Here is a 9,112-nt window from a genome sequence, read left to right on the forward strand (position 1 = left end):
CATCAAGTGATTTAGATGGAGTTAATTCTTTCTAAAGTTTGGTAAAAAATAAAATATAACATTTGATAAACATTCAATGATTAAAATTATATAGCTCTACAAAGCTACCAACAAAAGCACATGTTATGAGTGCTGTTGAAAACTGTTACAATGATATTAATAATAGTTTTCAACACTCAAAAATTAAAAGAGAGCCCTCTATGTTTGAATTAAACTTAGTACTTTTGCTTTTAATAATAATATTGTACAGGTTAGTAGTTTTAGTTTTTATCACTAATGTAATTGGAGAATAGTAATAAACTAGCCTACGTATTGTAATATGGTTTATTCAGAATATAAAGCCTACTAGGCCTAGATCTCTAGCTAGTAGAACTAGGTATAGTTCCATCATCATATACAATTTATTGTAGGTTTAGACAGTAGGCTTACTACTAGGTAGGGGCCTAGTGTGCCTACTCACTTGATCTGTCCCAACATCACTGTGTAAGCTTGAATTTGAACTTGAATCACTTGTTTGAGATGATGACCACCTTCTGGGTGATTTTAATTTCTAAAAAAAAAATGGGGCGATTAGGAACAGCACATACACCACTGTTCTTAGGATAGAATAGGTCGGCCTAGCTAGGCCTAGTAGTAGGCCTAGGCTAGCTAGGCCTAGCTAGCTAGAGGTTTTAGGTAGGCTTTCCTACTCGACTCCACCACCAGGCTAAAAGAAAAGGGACAGAATCATAGAATGGCCCTACTAGCTAGGCTATGCTACTAGGTAGGCTAGTCTAAAATAGGCATACATCGGTAGCCTAGCTAGGCCTATAGGGGAGGGCCTACCATGAAGGTATTATACCTCAATGCCAATGGGCCGGCTAGGCCTCTACCTAGCCTAGGCCTATTGTATAGGACCTAGCCTAGCTAGCCTAGGACGGTCTAGCCTAGCTACAGCCTACCCTAGCTAGGCCTATAAGAGGCCTAGGCCTACATATAAATTGAACAGTAAAAGTAAAAATACCGATGCAACAATCCCTTCATAATAACCTGACATTTTTCGGTGACAATTAACAAAATTATTAAGCTTAGACCTAGGCCTAATCGTAGTTTGTTTGTATTTTGACATCCTCTTTTTCATCATGCAGACAACATTCTCTCCGCGCCGTCTCTCTCGCCTGCCGCGAAAAATGACGTCAGAATTCTCACGACAGTCATTGGTCAAAAGTTCGTTATTAATTATTATAGAGGACGACAAACACATTAATTCGGAAACTGTAGAACGTGTGCGATAATAAACCGTAGTAATAATAGACCTAAACTTTTAAAGTCATATTCTAATTATTAACTGTGTAGATTTCTTTTATAATGGAACTAATTGTGTATAAATCATGTTTCCGTGAAGGTAAAAGTACTAACTAAATTAAGACCGCTAACAGCAGCTTTTATATCTCATTTGCTATATTATAATTAACTGATTGAGTGGTTTTATGGATCATTGAATAGGGCTAAATTGTTACACGACATTTAAACAGGCCATCCAATTTAATTTGCAAATCCTTTGTAAGGGCAATATATATTACCACTTATTATATTAAGTGATTAGATAAAAACTATAGGCTATAATAATATTTCAACAATTATTTCTGATATTGGAGTGAAGACCGAATTCGGGATTTAATTGTACGAAGTTGCCTACAAACATGAAGTGCTGATGATCGGACAGTGTGCGGTTGGGTTTAAAGTAGATGCCGGGGCTGAAGTGGGCCTGTGGAACATTTTGCAATGTTGGCCAACTATTGACATTTTCCGCTCTCATACAAACCTCTGCATAAACATTATGTCTCCCCCAAATGTTCTCTCTAAATTAAATATATTTATTTAATTATTTATCAAATTCAAAACCCCCATCTTTCTTTATAATTTCTAGTGAATATATCCATGCATTCAACTTGACAACCTCTCCATGCTAACAATGCTCCTTCCACCTGATAAGCTAACCTAAAACCTCTGGAAACCATTTAAAAGCATGTCGTTTGAATTGAATTTGGTGTTGATATCAACCCAAGCCATCAATCATTTTAAGTTCATTTTCTCGCTGCTTTACCCATTTACTTTGCACGCCATTCTGAGCCCCCTCACCCAGGCGATACACTCGGTTGCCCGAGCATCAAAGTCATCCACACATCCTTTATTTTAAGTCGATAGGAAATTAAAGTAAAAACGCAATTTTGACAGAAACAACACTTTTATTAAATCATTTCCGCACAATAGAAAATGGCGTATGATTTATTGTATACATAACCGGTTGTGCCGAAAGATCTCGGTAAACTCTTGTTAAAGGTAATTTTAATATCGCCGTAATTGTAATCACGGTCATTAGACAGACACAAGCCGCGTCGTTTTAATGAATGAACGATGCGGGTAAATAGACACATCACTAGTGTTTACTTACGGTACCGTACTTTACTGTCTCACAAATAATCGTTAATGAGTTACATATTCAGAGGGTAATTAACAGTCGCGATACAGATTCAATTGACCTGAAGAATGGTTGATTGCCTTTTAATTGTTTGTAAGTAAATAAATAGATATTCTTGAGCAATGAAAAACAATACTATTGTCTTTTCATCTTCTTCAAAGTCTATACAAACAAATATTCTCTCCACACTTGCTCTTGTATATATTTACTTAACCAAGTATTGTTGCAGTCAATAAACAATGGACAGCGAAAACGTCTTAATTAGAGAATGTTAACAACAATAGCAATAAAAGTCACGTATTAGGAAAAAGTGAATTATAATTTCAAGATGTTCCATGTTTATTAAACGCAGACTTCCTTTTAATCTCCTCCTTATTTGGTTGATATCATGTCTATAAAAATCAACACCGTAATTACACTGATGACTATAGGACCTACTGTGTTTGTTGAATAAACATTTTACCATTTAATATCACTTTGCCATATTGTTAAATGAATGGATTTTACACATTAACAGTGTTTACAGAAAAAAATACAAGTTTCTATTTTCGAAGTAAGGGCCTATTAAAGATATTAAACTAAATCGCTTTCGTTAATTGTTTGTAGAACACATCAAACTTTGTGGATTTGAAATGATTTGCAGAAAGTAATGCGAGATAATGTATGGATCTTGTACATTTGCGTTGTTGGCAAGTCATTCCACCGAACACTTTTAAGCATTCTGTCAAGTAAGTCGTTAGCGCGTATTAGCGAAATTGCTCGCGAAAATATAAACTCGTAATCCGCCACGTTGTGTCTCGTTGAGGACGTGCTTTTAGGATATTAGCGCTGATATTTCTTGTCATTTACGATGCGACTCATTACGCCTGGGCAGGCTAACAAGCACGAGAAGGCCCGTTGTCAACTACCTAAACGTGCTGTTCTAATTGGGTATAAAGTGTCCGTTAAGTGTCTAAATTGTAACGTTTGCCTTAGGTGAGAGACTCAAGGATCATCCGTTGTCGTCCCTATCTGGAATCCATTAGTAACGAGACAATTAAAATGGACAAATATGTTGCTAAAGTTTCAAATATAAGTTCAAGTATGCCATAATTCGTGAGGGAGCTTATACGTCAACGCTTTTGACAACGTTATGACGGTTGGGATCCTCTCGTTAAAACATAAATATATAACTTTTACAATTTGAATAGTAGCAACATGACAACTGTTCGAATGAATAGTTTTTACAATTTAAAATACAGTAGCAACTATTGCACAGTGGTTATTTAATTTTAATAGTGTTAGAAATTAATTAATTGCATAGACGGTGTTTTGACTTATAATAAATATTTTGGCACATATGGCGTTTCATAAGTATACTACTAATAATATGAAATTGCAAATAAACAATTGTAATTACCTTTCTACTCTGCGATTCTTTTTATTTTAATTTAAAAACATTCTTCCCTAAATTAATTTTTCTTTTTTCATAAGCTTCATCAAAATAAGTTGCAATTTTCCTATTTATTTGTTAGATATTTTTTTAAGTGATAATGTTTAAATCAAACATAGACCTGCATTTTTTTCATGATATTTTGTATAAAATGGAAAATTCGTCATCTTAATCTCTGTCACTATAGACCAATGTTACTACACACATAACAAGATTGTATAGAACTTAGATAGAGAGTACAATATATAGAAAGTACATAAAGAAAGTAAAGATAGAAAGTACATTACATTAAGTACAAGAAAATCAAAACATACCATGCATGTACACACTCATTTTAAATTCCATTTTACTAAAACAAGTTAGATAAACATAACAATAAATATTGCAGGGTTTAATAACTATTTTATACGGGTAGCGAGGCAGTGTCAGTATCTAATTAAGCTGTAATTATTTACTATAAGTATTATATGTAATCATGTGACTGTATGACGTCATGTTCATACCCACGTGACTGTACAGTAACGATTTAAACCTTCCCGCGTCTCACGGGAGACTCACTATTTGTTTTAGTATAACCACTATTTCCACCATTTATATTTGGTTTCAAATTTGTAATACAATTTAAAACATAAACACCTTTTCAATACTTATAAATAAAGAGGTCAATTTTCTGGTTTGAGGAATACCAGGTCTTCTGTAATACCAATCGGCTGACTCATCCTCGTTAATGGCCCTCACGTGATCGACGGTGTTACCCCTGTTTTGGGAGGTTGTCAACAGATTGTCTTGTCCCAAAGTGCTTGTAAATTCCAATCTCATCGTCTGCATCATGATGTGTTTTACTGTGAACTCTTCAACCGGTACAAAGGTACATCGTAAATTGCATGTTCAAACGAGCCGATACAGAACACTGACAGGTTAAAACTTTGTTATTATTTCATGTACACAATTAAAATTTAGGCACATATTGTACACATATTGAAAGAAATGAAATCATGGGTAGGCCTATATAATATCATCAAAAATGACATAGTAAAAAGAGGTTTAATGTACAGATACGGAGATACCGCATCTCCCGGAATGATTGGTCCCCACTAGAGACGCAGCGCAAGGGCGTAAGCGCAACTGAAGTCATTTGATCAATCACTTTCCTTTGTCCACGATTTAATAATGAATGATCTGAATGTATGTTTGTAGAGATTTGTTTTCTCCTCAGAAAGCAACAAATAAATACAAATGGAGAAATATAGATATATTGTGGAGTGATCATGATGGTGACGTCATCCATCAAGAAGTTGAACATCCTCGACGATAAGCTATTTGAATAAAAAGAAGAGATGTTGTAAGCATGTACAATAAGAAGTTTAATTGATATGAACTTTACTTAAAACACATATATTGAAACATTATACACAGTGCACGTGTTAAAAGTAACCTTTAGTGCCATTCCCCTCTATCTGTTCACGAACTCATTAATATCACTTTATACCAATTATGCTTCTTATACATAACTTCCTTTACAATATGATTCATAAGCTCAAATCGGATATTGTCCATCCTACTAAAATAAATATTGTCCACACTAATTCGTTTTTATCATGAATGGTCTATCCCCCCACCCCCCATCAATTAATCAATAAAAATAGTCTTCATTTTGTACGGTAAATTGTATTAGTTGTTTTTGTTACTCCATGTTTTTATGTAAGGATGGTGCCTGATGGTTCCCGATCGTGCACATTACAACGGTGTTTTACAACATTGGGCCTAGAAGTTGGAAAAAGGGAAGAAGTTATGTCGCCAGCCAAGAAACTGCAGGGATGTTTATTGTCGCTTGACACGATATCGATGAAAATAGGGTGTGTTCATCTCGGTGACAAGTTACGTCAGATATCCTCTTTTTATATTATGTCGAAAACTACATCAACAATTTATTTTTATTATTTTTTTTTTTGGAAAATTACAAATCCTGGAAAACAATTTTTTCGTACGGAATTCTGATGAATTTGCATAACGCGTTCAATGCAAACGCGTTCAACGCGTCGCAATAACCATCTAATATGATAGACATTATTCACTCCTTTTAAATTGTACCACCTAAAGCTCTGTCTCCACTATCAAACTGTATGTGCCAAAAATGTGATGTGCCCATATATGGACATGATGATGTCATATTACTACCATATTTAAGAATATCACTACCATATTTATGAACATCACACTTTTTTTGTTAAACCAAATTGATAGTGTAGACAGAGCTTAATTAAAATTGAATGTTCGGGCAAAATATCTACTCTACTTAAAAGTACAATAAGAACTACAAAGTACTATAACCATGAACCTATAGATCCATTCTATATATCTTACAAGATAACTATTACTATATAGCAAATGCAACATTTAATATCGGTCAAGTTGGAGGAAGGAAGAACGAAAATAAGTAGATAAATCGAGTTGTTTTTGTAAAAAAAGAGAGAGTTGAATGTCGGTCAGTGTGAAAGGACATATCAGAAATCTACTAAAAACTGATATAAAACTTTATTGACATAAAAATTACATAAAATAAGTTGATTAGTGTATGTTTATGTCATCATATTCTTATTGTTTGGTTTTATTTCACCGCCCTTATTGTCATTTTCACACACTCATGTTGTCCTTTAAATCAATCAAATCAAATTAGGAACATTTATACTTGTCATAACTTACAATATTAAAACTTTAGACGGTACATCATTACTATGTCATTCTATTGCTCATTTATTATAAAATTAGAATAGACGTCTGTATATATACAGGTACTTAACTTTTTGTCTTTTTCTAAAAATATTAGGATAACTTTTTTGTAAACTTAAATGATAGGCTTAGGTAAATGTATGTGCAGAGGACAAAAAAGCGAACCCTTTAAGTATATACTATTTTGAATATGATAATAATAATTAAAATATTAAAACTTTAGACGGTACATCATTACTATGTCATTCCATTCCTCATTCATTTAAAAATTAAAATAGACGTGTATATACAGGTATGTAACTTTTTATTTTTGTAAAAAAAATATAGGCCTAGATAACTTTTTTTGGTAAACTTAAATGTAGGCAAATGTATGTACAATGAGGATAAAAAAGAGAACATTTTAAGTTATTACTTACAGCCTAGCAGTAACAAATAAGCAATGCACAAACAGCAGAAACATCCATAAATATTATAAGAACTTCGACCCTTTTATGATTTTTATTCGTTTTACCTTATATAGGCCTATATAATGTATATAAATAAATTGTATAATGCGAGTTCTAAAATGAATACAAAAATGAAAATGAAAGTTTATAGAAAAATATAAGAAAATTAATGAAAAAGGAGGAAATACGGAATTCAAAAATGTAAATATGTTACTGATGAATTGTAATGACATTTAGAATTAACAAAAATATGTTAAATGATATGATTTTATGTAATGACATGAGATAATATGAATGTGAATAAAAAGTAGTGTTTGCACCACAAAAGAGAAAAAAAACTACGACCCTTTTAATTAGATATGAATCGTGAATTATTATACTTGTCATAAATTACAATATTAAAACTTTAGACGGTACATCATTACTATGTCATTCTATTGCTCATTCATTATAAATTAGAATTGACGTGTGTGTATATATACAGGTACTTATTTTTCCTATTAAAAAAAAATATAGAATTAGGATAACTTTTTGCTAAACTTGTAGGCCTACATAAATGTATTTAAAGATGAGGACAAAAAAGCGAACCTTTTAAGTTATTAGTTATCACGAATAAGCAACGCACAAACAACAGAAACATCCATAACTATTATAAGAACTTCGTCCCTTTTGATTAGTTATTACGGTAATTTATCATCATGAATATAATTTTTTTATAATTATGCATAAATATTTGCTTATTTGAAGTAGATACTTAAAATAGCGCCATCTTGTGCTTGTAAAGCATATCTGAAAATTACCATCATTTTAACTATGCTAAGAACAATCATTCGTACCTGAATAAATTGTCCACTGCGCAAGCTTCTTGTCTCTGTTTCTTCGTTCATGGTATTAGAAAGTTTATTAAGCATATCCTCACCTGATTATAGGATTAGTGATGCTTTCAAATCAAAACACTTATTAAACGAACACGCTAGCGCGATAAGCTTCATTCAAATTGTTTAGGAAAAGAACTTTAGATTTTCCATTAGTGTACCGGTTGTCAATATTAACGCCAGGCAATTACAGGCCCATGTCTTGTATGGTTAGTGTGGTTACAATAATGTGGTTGAAAACAATTAATCAAAGACTATAAGATGACTTTAGATTGACAATTCCAAAGTCAATCAAGTGAAAATTCTAATTTATTATGCTGATATAGGCCTAATATAGGTCTCTTGCATGATCTTGACTATCATTGTTTCTCAGAATTAATTCTCAAAATATTTTATTACTATTAAGGGCTCTGCACCTTAAACTTGCTTATTCGCAGAGTTCCGTTTCATATAATTATCTAATAGGTCCTATAGTATTCTTTTTATCAATAAAGTATTATTATATTTAAAATGTATACAATTATTTTAAATATAATAATGGTAAAAAGAATACAAATTTAGATAAATATTACTATTAAACCTTGTTTCCCACTCGCGCCGGACGTCGTAAGTGGTCAAATTACTTGCGGTGCGATTACGACATTGCGTTGCGTCCACTTGAACGTCGTGATTGGTCAAATTACTTGCGGTGCGATTACGACATTGCGTTGCGTCCACTTGAACGTCGTGATTGGTCAAATTACTTGCGGTGCGATTACGTCATTGCGTTGCGTTCACTCGGACGTCGTGATTGGTCAAATTACTTGCGGTGCGATTACGTCTGCGTTGCGGCCAAGTGGGAATATAATGCGAATGAGGCGTTTTTAAATTTAAAATTGTCTTTTTTTCAAACGTAGTGCACTCAAACATTGCGCAGTGTTTTTATTTTCCACGATCCCCTGCTTATTAAATGTATAGGTATACCAATTTGTAGTAACATTATGAATAACGTGACGTGACGTTTATAATGAACTGAATCTATTAGATTACTAATTAACTGGCCTTCATGATGCGTTTGGCGTTTAAACTCATTCTTGTCTTGTTATAATGCACAAATGGTTCTTTTATATTGTGTCATCCATCGAACCAATTGTCTTTTTATAGCACCAACAAATGTTCTTCTTAATGG

Source organism: Antedon bifida, chromosome 3, assembly GCF_963402885.1.
Source record: "Antedon bifida chromosome 3, ecAntBifi1.1, whole genome shotgun sequence".
In the NCBI taxonomy this organism is placed as follows: Eukaryota; Metazoa; Echinodermata; class Crinoidea; order Comatulida; family Antedonidae; genus Antedon; species Antedon bifida.